The following is a 13848-nucleotide window of genomic DNA, read 5'->3' on the forward strand; positions in this document are numbered from 1 at the left end:
TCAACCGTAGCATTGACTTCTGTGGCATCATCTCTATTGCAAAAATATAGCATTAAGATTTAACCATTGAAGATCTCATCTTTGCAGTTAGACAAGAGAATGATGGAAAGTCTGCATACACATATAAAGGAAGATAAAGATGATACATGTGTAGGACAAAAGATTTTGAAACTAGATGATGTATTTGTTTATGATGTATGTATAATTGCGGGTTTATTTAATTTCTGGAGAAAGTGATGATATGATGTTTATGTATGAGGGTTTTTTGTGATAAGGAGGTTGAGGATGAATAAATTTTTTTTTATGTCTCTCTTAATAATAATAAGATGTAATTTTACCTAGTGGTATAGGGAGTTATATTCTATCTTATTTCTCCCTATGTTTTCAAAATAATTTGGCACAGTGCCCTCCATGTCATTGGGTGGTTCTGCTAGGGTGTTGAGGCTGTGATTTTAAATGCCAGTAACTTTCTCAATATTGATCAGGTTCACTATTATGACCCCAATTTGGAAGTGGCATTGCTGTTTTGCTTCTAATGGCTCCTATCTTGCTGCAATCGGGTTCATAACCAAAGAGATAATCTTGCTGCAATAATTTCTCATGAGGGTTTGGTGTCAAACTTAAAATACTTGTAACTTACATGATACCTCTTAGAATTGTTATTATATAACCCCAACTCTGAAATTCCATTGCCACTCTGCTTCTATGGCACAGGTCCTGCTTCAATTTGGTACATAGACAGATAGAAAGGTGCATGACAAGAATTTCCTGGAGGATTTTGTGTCACAAACTAAAAGAGTTGTAACTTCCATTATTTTTCTTAAAATTTCTATTATAACTTCAATTTTGAAATGCCATGGCCATTTTACTTCTAATGGCACTATGGTCTGGCAGTTGGCTGTTTAGTCAATTTAATGTCTTAAATTGCTCTACATAAATTATCAATCCGGGTATCGTAAACTGATGAAGTGTGGTGCACTATATGTGCTTAGTTAATCTCTTTCTTACTTCGTTGTTTTATAGTTTATGTTCAACTCTTCCTAATTCTCTGCTTTCAACATATAGTACTATGTTAAGCATGATTAAGAAGTAGTCTGAAATAAGTCCAAAAAGTAATCAAGCTCTAAGGTGACAAGTAAGAAAAACCACTTTAAAGACCAGTTATAATGTTCAACTCTTCCTAAAACTCTGCTTCAAACACATGTGCTGTGTAAAGCACGATTAGGAAGTAGTTAGAAATAAGTCTAGAAAGTAATCAAACTTTAAACTTGCAAAGAAAGAGCTTGAAAGAAATAACTTGAAATGAAACTGAAAGCAAAGAACTTGAAATGACTTGAAAGTAAATGACCACTTCCAATGGCACTAGACTCCATTCATGCTGCTGCAAATAAAAGAAAAGAAAGTCACTTTTAAAACCAAAGATAATGATTATCTCTCCCTAATTCTCTACTTCTTCCATATGTACTATGCAAAGTATGATTAGGAAGTAGCTCAAGTTGAATTAGAAAAGTGATTAAAAATGAGAAAAATCTACTTTAAAGACTAGTGATAACGTTTTGCTCTTTCTAACTCTCTACTTCAGCCATATGTACTATGCAAAGTATGATTAGAAAGTAGTGAAAGATTAGTCTAAAAAGCACTCAAAGCCAACTGCAAGTTAGTGGTATTCCGATCCTTAAAAGATAACCGTTTATGATAAAAGATCATTCATGTGTTAGCAGAACTTTGAGAAATAAGACTAAAAATCAGCTATAAAAACAAAGGCAGCAGCTTGAACCTGTCAACTTCAAATACCATTAGTTTGTAAAGCAAATACATAAACATAAAAACAAATCCCGGGAGAAAATAAAATGCAATAATTCAAACTGTACAAGGCAGGGGCCCCCTTCTACCTATGAAATCAAAGCATACTTAAAATTGCATGAATGAAAATCTAATCTACCTTACATTCTACAAAGCAATATTTACAAAATGAAATCTAATCTACTTACATCCTAATATGCTCCATGACATCTACTTCACATCTCCTTCCATGTTGAGAACATCAAAGCTTTATTCAATTTCTTCAAAAGTGCAAAGTACAACAAAGCTCTCCAAAGAGAGACTAAAAAGAGACTAAAAGAGACTAAAAAGACTAAAGGAAAGACTAAAGAGAGACTAACTAATGAAGGAGAGAGACCTCCTATTTATACAAAAAGATGAGAGCCATCTCATTAATGATAATCCATGAATCTCTCCCTCTACCTCTAGAGTCCTAATCAAAATAGGAACTGATAAGACACATGTCTTTTAGAGTTACAATACAATTAGGAGATGTGACACATATCCTCATGATCCCATGATTCTTTCCAACCAAATTCGAATTTGGCCTTAGAGTGCCACATAAGGGTCTTCTAGAAGTCTCCTTTCAACCTACACATGTCAACAAACTCAACCCATTTGTTAGGTATAAGCATATGCACATTATTTTCTAATGTTTAACCACAAATTCACTTAAAAGGCTTAGAAATAATAAATATTGGAAAAACATAAAGGTAGCCCAATGATAATAAAAGTGGGATGAATGTGGTGACATAGTAGTGAAATGGAGGTGATATAATGGACATAATAGTGAAAGTGTAATGGAAATGAATGACATTTTCAAGACTCAACATACCCCCCAACTGAAGTTATTGCATGTCCTCATGCAATATATATTACATTAACTCTTTTGATCCTTGAGCTTTGGCTTAACTTTGCATGATATCATTTGATAACTTCATATTTCTGCAAAGTGTTTCACTTGAATTGCAACATGGTTGGTTCTTGTGTTACAACCATTTTTTTTATTGTTGCCTTCTATTTTGATCTTTGAACTTTGCATAATGATATTTTGATTATTGTTGCAAAGTATATCTTTATTGGATTGCATGATGGTTGGTTCTTGTGTGACAACCATGATTTTGTTTGTATCCAATTTATCCTTTAAGCACTTTTTCAAAAGCCATTGTATACTCATAATAGCAATGTAATATTTAATATATGTTGGAAGTATGTGAGCTCTTGAATATGATATGGACATGGCACGATATGAATATGAATGTATTCCCCCCCCCCAACTGATGGTATTGGCAATTTTATGAAATGAGGAAGAGAAATGTTTTTCCAACAAGTATCATTCTAGCTTTTATGGAATTCTATGGTTAAAAGTTAGAAAATGTCGTACCTTCACTTACCCTTTGGAATGGATGAGTTGTATGTGTGTGGTGGCTGAAAACTTCTGATCATATTCTTCTTCAAGTGGCTGAACAAGAGGAGTCATAGATAGAGAGATAAGATGGCTTTTTATTGCTTCTACTAAAACTTGCTGAATCTGCTCCAAAATGCTGAAAATAATAGTCTTCATGTCTTCAAAACTCATTGGCACAATTTCTACTATGTGAAAAGATGTTCTGATGTCGAACATAGTAGGAAATTGTTGGCTTAGTGGCCATTAATGGATGCCACTAGTCAACACGAGTACTCTCACCATTGACGTCAATGAGAGTCAAGATGCCCAAACACATCTTGCTAGGTACGAATGAATTTGCTGATGTCGAGTCACCTAGAAGATCTAACGAACAAGGGACATTAATGTATTCCCATTGTTTGTCAGCATGAGGACTTGCCATTAAGGCATGCAAGTCTCAAGGTGTTTTTACAAAGAACTTAGACTCAAAGGACTATGGACTCAATAATTTGCATTGAAGCAGGGCTTATTTGCGAAATGAAAATGACAAGGAATGGAAAGTGAAAATGGAAAATGGAAATGGAGAACAGAAATGATAATGGGCAATAAGCATGTGAATGAGCCTTTTGCTTTTATTGGTGGGTTATGAATGGACAAAAAGAGATGGAAAGTGTATGTGAATGAAAATGGAAAATATGGAGTGGAATGAGGTGAATGGTTTATTATGAAGTATGGATGTGATGGATGGATGTGATGGAGACAATAGTATCTGAAAGTTTTTCAAGTATTTGGATCTGATTTTGCATCAGCATATTTCCTCTTTGTTGCGGATCAACCTCTTATGAAACAAATTGGTCTCTTAGAGAGACATCATTCCCTTGTAGTCATTTGTCCTTCCTCCTGGAACCTGCAAAAAAACTAATACTTCTTCCGCAATGGAATGTAAGATTATCAAAGGAGAGAGGTGATCAATCTCTCTAGTTATGATATTTACACACAAAACTAAGAATTTGTATTAATGAAACAAGTTCTCAAAGGAAAAATCAAAAGAATTTATACCTGCTTTGGAATTAGTGCCTCAAGTTGATGTTGCTTCTTTTCAGCAATTTATTTCATTATTTGCCATTTCAAACTCTAATGATATATTTCTCATTGTATAGATCTTGTTGAGATCTTTCCAATGGTACTATAATCATCAAAATCTGATTTTGTATGAGAAAGATAGGCTGATTTGAACAATGAGGTTTTTCTGGCTGCGGAATTGAGGAACAGCTCTGTAGCTAAAAATCTTGAATAAAAAGTTAGCCATTCAATTTTCATTATCAGTCCAAAATTAATCAATACCTTCAGAAAAGTGAGAAAATAACTTGTTCATTTCATTGATTCAAAATTATTATTTTTTTCCTTGACATGCGGCGACTTAGTGTGGCGACTCAGTGTGGCGACTTTATGATAACACCCAATTTGACTTCCCTTTGACCGGGGTCTTTTTCATCAAATTTGACCGAATGAATAGGACACCATCCATGTACTGACATTTCCCTAGCTACCCATGTGACCTGTTTTGCCTGATGACACCTACAACCTAGAGTTTAACAAAACAACTGCGGGATCACTAAATGGCTGCGGGATCGCTAAATGGCTGCGGGATTGCAGAGTGTAAAAAATACTGTGAAATGGAGTGACTGTGTGCGAACAAACTAAGCAATTTCTCCATCTCAAACTTCGGTTGAAAAATGGAACTGTGGAGTTTGAAACAGAGCTGCGGGGTTTAAAACATTATGGTCATCAAAGGGGAAGCAAGCAACTATCATATCCTTTATCCTCGGATGCTTCTTTGTTGAAAAGAGAACTCCATTATGATCAGATACTGTAATAGATGGTCGAACCCAGTAAGGCATTTATGAAGACGGAATCCCCGAAGTATACATCTCCTACCAGGTTGAACTTCATCATTGGAATATGTGAGAACTCGTTCAAAATATTTTACATAGTGAATTTGGCTTGGAAGAACAACTACTACATTCTATATATCTTCCTTCAGCCATAAGTACGCACTTTGACAAAATGATACTATGAGTTGAATTGGAGGGCAAGAGACGTGGTACAGGTGACGTGGTACAAGTGACGTGGTGGAGAACGGAAATGTGGTGAAGGTGAAAGAGCCGTATCCAACCAAATCAAACAGAGCCGTCTTCGATTCGGACTGTTCAACACATGTATTAATGATTTGCAAGGGCAGAAGACGTACTATTTCAAACAATCAAAGCGCACCGTGTATGACTTGGCTGCCAAGAAAACCGGATCTGAGCAGATTTCTCAGGGAAAACGAAATGTAGTCACAATTGTTAAAAAAAACACTGATTTTTTTACGCGCGGCAGCCAAAAAGGGACTCCAAAGAACCGAACATTTCTCCCAGACCACCACGAATTTTCCCAAAGGGTTTATGGGTTATCTAATTAACCCAACTGGCAACAAAACCCATGTTTTATTTTTTTGAAATTCGCTACCATTTGGGCAAATCGAGCATGTAAAGTTTGACATTTTTCTGTTGTTTGCGTTTTTTCTCTGAGTTAATTTTTTCTGTTCTGCACTTTTTGCATTCGTTTTTCTTATTTGATCTATTGTTTTGCAGGTGTTTGTCATCTGGAAGGTCACTATCTCTTTCTTGGTCGTTTCTGAGGTTATATGCTGCACTTTTATGGAGAGCATCATTAAATGAAGTCGTGCTGAGAACTGATTTTCCATCTCCAACCACTTCTTGCTCAACTTCTCTCCACATTGTGGATGCAACCTCCAATGTTTTATCAGGGGTCTTGGCACCTGCACAATTCTCCACAACTATCAATTGATCATCTGCACTATTATCTTTAATATCTCCGTCCATTCCAATATCACCAGCCAACTTACCATCTTCAAAAGTACAGGTTTTCACATGTGTTTGAACTTGTTCCTCATCATCATCTTTACTCATCTTGGATGCATTTAGTCCATCTTCTGTGCTCTTTCCTGAAACACAAACCATTTCTGTTGGTGCATCAGAAACCATCTCTTTGACCACTTCACCCAATTTCCGAACTGGATCAGAGCTATTTTCTGTACAGTGTTCCACCTCTTGATTGGAGGGTAGACCTTTCCTCTTTCCAGCAATTTTTTTTTTGTTCAGAGGGCGTGCGTGGACAAACAGGACCCTTGCCAGTGCCATCTAGAGAAGAGTTTAAATCCTCTGAATCCTCACTAGATGGGTGCTCTAAACACTTAGGGGGATCAGCCATGTCTTTCTGAGCAAGAGACCTTCCAATTTTCTGAATCTTATTCAACAAGTCATTGCTGGAAACATCTGGATTTTCCCTGGCAACAGTAAGGTCCTTCACTTCCTTTATGCAAATGGTGCTTCCATCATTAGTAAGTTCAATTCTCTGCTTCTAATTGATAAGGTAGCTATCCAAAGGTGAAATCAACTCAGAAATCTGCCACTAAATGATGAATGCCTCCTACAGGAATCAACAGGTCAAAGCTTGAACAGGGAGGCATATTATTATTATTATTATTTTTTTTTATTTAAGCCACAGTGAAAACTAAGAATGGAGATAGCCATAGATTGTTTTTCTCTTTTTTTTCTTCTCTGAAATTGTAAAATTTTTATAAAAAGGATTAATGATTTTCAATTTCAGGCAGCAAATACTTCAAGAAAAACATGTTAAAAACAAGACTTTGACTAAGGTCCTAGGCTGGTTTTTCATTGATCTGAGCTGGGTGACTAGGATAGGATCCATGTCGGGACAAATCTGGAGATGCCCATGTGGTCGGTTTTTTTATTAGATGCATGTAACTTGTTAAACCTTGAAACAGCTGCGGGATTGTCATATAGCTGCGGGATCAGGGCAGTTTCTGCAACTAAGTTGCAAAACCTTATTTGAACAAGATACAGTGTTTTGAAGACCACTACAAAGCATAACCAGACAATTTTGGACAATTTGAACCTATCAAAGCACTTGAGTTTTATTTTTTCATTTTTTTTTTTTATTGAATCAATTGAAGTGATGAAGTTTATTTTGTCTCCTATTTTTTTTTTTTAACAATTCTTTTTCTGATCTTCCAGATCACACAGAGTGCAGGAGGAGAGCATACTCAAGAATTATTATTTTGTCTTTTTTTACTTAACAATCTTTTTTTCTGATCCTCCAGATCACACAAAGTGCAGGAGGAGAGCATACTCAAGGATTATTAATTTTTTTTTCCAGATGTAAGAAATAAGGTCTCATAATTACACTTCCCCGGCAACGGCGCCAAAATGTTTAGTCAATTTAATGTCTTAAATTGCTCTACATAAATTATCAATCCGGGTATCGTAAACTGATGAAGTGTGGTGCACTATATGTGCTTAGTTAACCTCTTTCTTACTTCGTTGTTTTATAGTTTATGTTCAACTCTTCCTAATTCTCTGCTTTCAACATATAGTACTATGTTAAGCATGATTAAGAAGTAGTCAGAAATAAGTCCAAAAAGTAATCAAGCTCTAAGGTGACAAGTAAGAAAAACCACTTTAAAGACCAGTTATAATGTTCAACTCTTCCTAAAGCTCTGCTTCAAACACATGTGCTGTGTAAAACACGATTAGAAAGTAGTTAGAAATAAGTCTAGAAAGTAATCAAACTTTAAACTTGCAAAGAAAGAGCTTGAAAGAAATAACTTGAAATGAAACTGAAAGCAAAGAACTTGAAATGACTTGAAAGTAAATGACCACTTCCAATGGCACTAGACTCCATTCATTCTGCTGCAAATAAAAGAAAAGAAAGTCACTTTTAAAACCAAAGATAATGATTATCTCTCCCTAATTCTCTACTTCTGCCATATGTACTATGCAAAGTATGATTAGGAAGTAGCTCAAGTTGAATTAGAAAAGTGATTAAAAATGAAAAAAATCTACTTTAAAGACTAGTGATAACGTTTTGCTCTTTCTAACTCTCTACTTCAGCCATATGTACTATGCAAAGTATGATTAGAAAGTAGTGAAAGATTAGTCTAAAAAGCACTCGAAGCCAACTGCAAGTTAGTGGCATACTGATCCTTAAAAGATAACAGTTTATGATAAAAGATCATTCATGTGTTAGCAGAACTTTGAGAAATAAGACTAAAAATCAGCTATAAAAACAAAGGCAGCAGCTTGAACCTGTCAACTTCAAATACCATTAGTTTGTAAAGCAAATACATAAACATAAAAACAAATCCCGGGAGAAAATAAAATGCAATAATTCAAACTGTACAAGGCAGGGGCCCCCTTCTACCTATGAAATCAAAGCATACTTAAAATTGCATGAATGAAAATCTAATCTACCTTACATTCTACCAAGCAATATTTACAAAATGAAATCTAATCTACTTACATCCTAATATGCTCCATGACATCTACTTCACATCTCCTTCCATGTTGAGAACATCAAAGCTTTATTCAATTTCTTCAAAAGTGCAAAGTACAACAAAGCTCTCCAAAGAGAGACTAAAAAGAGACTAAAGAGACTAAAAAGACTAAAGGAAAGACTAAAGAGAGACTAACTAATGAAGGAGAGAGACCTCCTATTTATACAAAAAGATGAGAGCCATCTCATTAATGATAATCCATGAATCTCTCCCTCTACCTCTAGAGTCCTAATCAAAATAGGAACTGATAAGACACATGTCTTTTAGAGTTACAATACAATTAGGAGATGTGACACATATCCTCATGATCCCATGATTCTTTCCAACCAAATTCGAATTTGGCCTTAGAGTGCCACATAAGGGTCTTCTAGAAGTCTCCTTTCAACCTACACATGTCAACAAACTCAACCCATTTGTTAGGTATAAGCATATGCACATTATTTTCTAATGTTTAACCACAAATTCACTTAAAAGGCTTAGAAATAATAAATATTGGAAAAACATAAAGGTAGCCCAATGATAATAAAAGTGGGATGAATGTGGTGACATAGTAGTGAAATGGAGGTGATATAATGGACATAATAGTGAAAGTGTAATGGAAATGAATGACATTTTCAAGACTCAACATTGGCTGTGATCTCGTGAAGAGACTAAGAGAAAAGCCTGCCACAAGAAAATAAAAAAAAAAGGGGAAAAAATTTCTTGCTTCCACTTGGTCTCATAACCACTACAACATAAAATAGTGAAAGTTTATCGTCATTATGCTTCGATGGTCATCCTGTCTCTTCTGGAGGCCGGTTTAAGGTCATATGGTCCCATCCTGCATCTGTATCTTGCTGCATCTTGTAATTGACCAAATAATAATTATTTACATTAAATTTTGTTAGCAAGAGTTATCTACATAAGGCACACACGTCTCTTATGCCTTGTATATTATAGAACCTTCATTATTGCATATCACTATACCCTTGTAACTGTTACATTTAATATATTTATATGTAACTGCCAATATATTTATTTGTCTACTGGGCTACAGCCTACATGGCTTTGTGCCTTTATCTATGAATACATAAGATACATTATAATTTATGATTACATTAAGATACACCTCAAGTGGTAAACATAGCTTAAGGTAGTCACAGTATGTCATAGGCATTCATAGGAAAAGGTATGAGGGCATGTGGTCCAATAGGCAGAACATAATATTAAATGTAAGTCAATCTCTTTATTTTTCTCGTCAATGTTTCTCATCATTTTTGTGATTTTCGGCTATCATTTAATACACTGGTGATGCACACGGCTGATAGGAATCCTGCTTTCAATGCTGTATATCCTCCATGTTATTTTGATATAATAACTAACTAAGAACAAGTGATGGATTCATAGAAGATTCTTATAGGTTTGGACATCCTAATAGTCCCAAATGATGAGAGGTAAATATAACCCTGCAAATAATGCACATTGCACGCAGGACCCTGTCAAGAAGATCTACACACAATGGGAGATAGAGCAAGACACGGTGTCTAAGAAATGAGAGATTGAGAGAGTTGAAACTGCAAGTGCATTCACTGATAAACATAAAGAATATTAGCGATTGAGTGGAAAGCCCTTTTACAGGCCTAGGGTTACCCTCCTTAAAGAGATTATCCTAGAATGAATTGTAATTCCTCTACTGCCTCTAGGTTGCTATAAATCCAAATCATTTATACAATGTATTGACTCATTTTAACCACAAATAATCCTGTGATTATTTCCTGAATCATTTAAATACTTATCCAACTTTCTTTTGTCATAACTACTTATATCATATAATGGCTCAATATAACATATAAGCCACACTATTAAACATGATAATACCTCATGACTATGCAATTGAAACATTTGGCCCGCTTGCTCCTTGTTTTGGTATGGAAAACCATTCTGGTTTGGAATAGCTAGCAAGCCTATCGAGAACATTTCCTTCGATTTTTGGTTCAGAACTGTTGTTCCTCTTCTAAAAAAAAAAAATCAAGAAAACAATTAAGAAAAATATAGTCTCTACTGCAAAAAAATAGTGTTATCATACAACAATGCTAGTTTTTATTAATAATAAATACTAAAAAAAATGATATTTATTTTTCTCTTGAAAACCTTGTGAGGGAATCCAAGGGATGTCTCCCCACATTTGTGGATGTCATTCATAGTGAACCCATTTGCATAGTGAGTGTATCACCCAGAGGATTCAAACCAGACACCTGCTGGCACATAATTAGCCAAATGCCCAGTGACATTGACGACAACCAGTTGAGTTAACTTCTTGGGCTTTATATACTAAAATATCTTATATGCATGCATGTTTGTATATATTGTTTCCCCATATCCTGAAAGTTTGAAAGTACCGTGCCAGTTTCCTTATTCCTAATGACAGAAATTTATGATATATCATATTACATTATTGGCTTGTAACATTTGGATGTCAGAACTGTTCATGCTTACAAGTGGGTATTGTAAAGTTGTAGGATGTATTTGAACTTCCCTGCAGTTGCAACTGAATTCGTTCTCGTGACTACAGCTAGACTTGGTCATTGTAACTAATTGTTTCCCAATTGCAACTAGCTTCTCTTGCCTCTTTTTAAGTTTGTATGTAATAAACCTTCCATTGCATATATCTTTGTGGATGTAATTTCTGATTGTGCTCACTAAATATCTTTAGGTAGATTTGTAACTAGCTAAGAGCCCTTTTATGTTCACTGTGCCACTTTTTGTATGTGATAGGTAGCAAGGATAGTCTTCAAACTTTATCTGTATTAGAGAAGTTGTATGTATTTGTTGTTGTTAGACTACGTGCATTATTACTTTTATGTTAGGAAATGAGAATCCCTTTATACATTTTGTTTGACCATCATAGCTTTATCTTCTTGTATACTCACCTCATTGTGGTATTTGAGTTATGTTACGAAATGTCGAAGATCGTATGTCTTAAAAGGTTTTATGTTGACGACTAAATTTATTAGAGGGATTGAAGTAGGAGATTGTTTGTGTAAGTATTACATTATTTCGCTCCTCTGTGGGCAACCATCTGCAACCAATTTCCTTTTCTAATGTTGGGCAGGACTCCATTGTCTTAGAGTCTCTCTGGGATGCCTAAAAACTATTGGAAACAATAATCTTTTATGGATCAGGCCCAGATTCAGGGTTGAGATAGTTGAGAATAGCTCTTGAAAATATGCTTACGCTGGACCTGAATGTATCTAATGCAATTTTGCCCATGAGAGGTATTGGCAGAAAAGGAAGTAGCTATACGTTTGAAAATGCTGAAGTAATTCAAGAATGGTGTTGAAGGTATGGATAATGGAATTTTTTTGAGATGAGACTATTAATGTGCTTGTGAAGGAATCTGTATTTTATGTTACATTTTGCAAATTGAGAACATAGGAAGAACATACACGTGCTTCTTTTGAAATGATCTGTGTCAGCATGGACTTGTATAGTAAGTAAGAGGTGTAATGCGATGATAATTCAGTTAGTTGTAAATTCAAAGCAATTAGTTTGTGTGGACCTTGATATCATGTTTCCTGGATATATGACAGTCTAATATGTTTTGATCTAGTGAGAACTAAGGCATGTTATTCTCTTCATTAGTGCTTTGTTATTTGCATTTTTGTGCTAGTAAATCCACATATTGACATTTTACTTAAAGTTAAATTATGCAAAAAAAAAAAAAAAAAAAAATGTGCTTAATTTAAAAATCAGAGATACCTGTTACCAGAAGGTTAGCAAGAGTTTCAGGAAGGATTCCTAGGATATGTGTCGTCGTTCTCCTTTATGTTCTAAGGACTTCGGGACGAAGTCCATTGTTAAGAGGGGGTGTATGTAGTGCCCACTCTAGTTTCCTGACCCTAATACGACATTATCTTAGACACTTTATTCTTCGAGGACCTCAGATTGAGGATCTGGACCCATGACACTATTATTAGCGATTGAGATATTCATGGTTGAGATGTTTATGAATGCTTTCCATTGATATTATGGTACCATGAATGGTTATATATCTTATCTATCAGTATTCTGATGATTGCAATATTAAATAGTTAACTTGGTCTCCATTTGAAATTATGATGAGGGTAGTAAAGAATATGTATGCGCTCTACTAAAAGCATAATGAGGATAAATTTTATGGATAGGTACATTTCTACGATGTTACGATGTTGATAGCTTAATGAACATGTATGTTACCATTGATGATTATTGATGATAGCCATGAGGGACGTGTCCCCTATGTTACCTACTCCTTTAGTTCAGACTTACAATGGACAATGATGTGAATGACCAGGAATTGTTAATGATGCTATTATGATAATTGACTAAAATTGAGGAACCTTGTTACTGATGATTATTGAGTATGGTAGGAAACCATCAGAGGCACTCGCATATGACATGTCGATGACACCTGGTTTGATGAAAATTCATATTATTTTATCTTTTAAAGTCTAAGTCGATCTTGAAATCTGCCATATATGTTTAACTATATTCTGATGATATGTTAATGGTGGCAGACACAGATTAGTTGCTTGACCGAATGACCCACATATGGGTGATGGGGTTGTACAAGTGGATGGAACTACATGGGAGGGGTGGGACAGAGTCCCTGATCTGACCCACTAGCACTCCCGCCGTGACTTGGGCTGGAAGGGTTGAAACACCTTCGCCTTGAAGATCACGATGCCATGAGGGCAGGTTCCAAAGTTGGGTCACTCATGCGGACTTTACCGTGGGGTGCGCATCAAGGCGGATTCCTTGATCCCCGACACCATTAGTCTCATTATAGCAGGCAACATAAGAGATGATAGTGGTCTATGAAGTTGCACTATACTTTCCCCTCGTAATCACTGGATGCTTGAAGGGCAAGTGGTGTGGCACCCTTGGAACTTCAAGGGAATTTCTTGAAGGGCACGACCAACTTGGCACCCTTGGCATCACAAATAAAACTATTAGGTGTGGCACCCTTGGAACTTCTAGGGAAGTTCTTGAAGGGCACAACCAAACTGGCACCATTGACATCACAAATAAAACTATTAGGTGTGGCACCCTTGGAACTTCTAGGGAAGTTCTTGAAGGGCACAACCAAACTGGCGCTCTTGACATCACAAATAAGCTATTAGGTGTGGCACCCTTGGAACTTCTAGGGAAGTTCTTGAAGGGCACAACCAAACTTGGCATCCTTGGAATCATTAAAAAT

This window comes from Pinus tabuliformis, chromosome 1_2 (assembly GCF_031772625.1).
Source record: "Pinus tabuliformis cultivar Carrire ecotype Pingquan chromosome 1_2, CPIR1, whole genome shotgun sequence".
NCBI lineage: Eukaryota > Viridiplantae > Streptophyta > Pinopsida > Pinales > Pinaceae > Pinus > Pinus tabuliformis.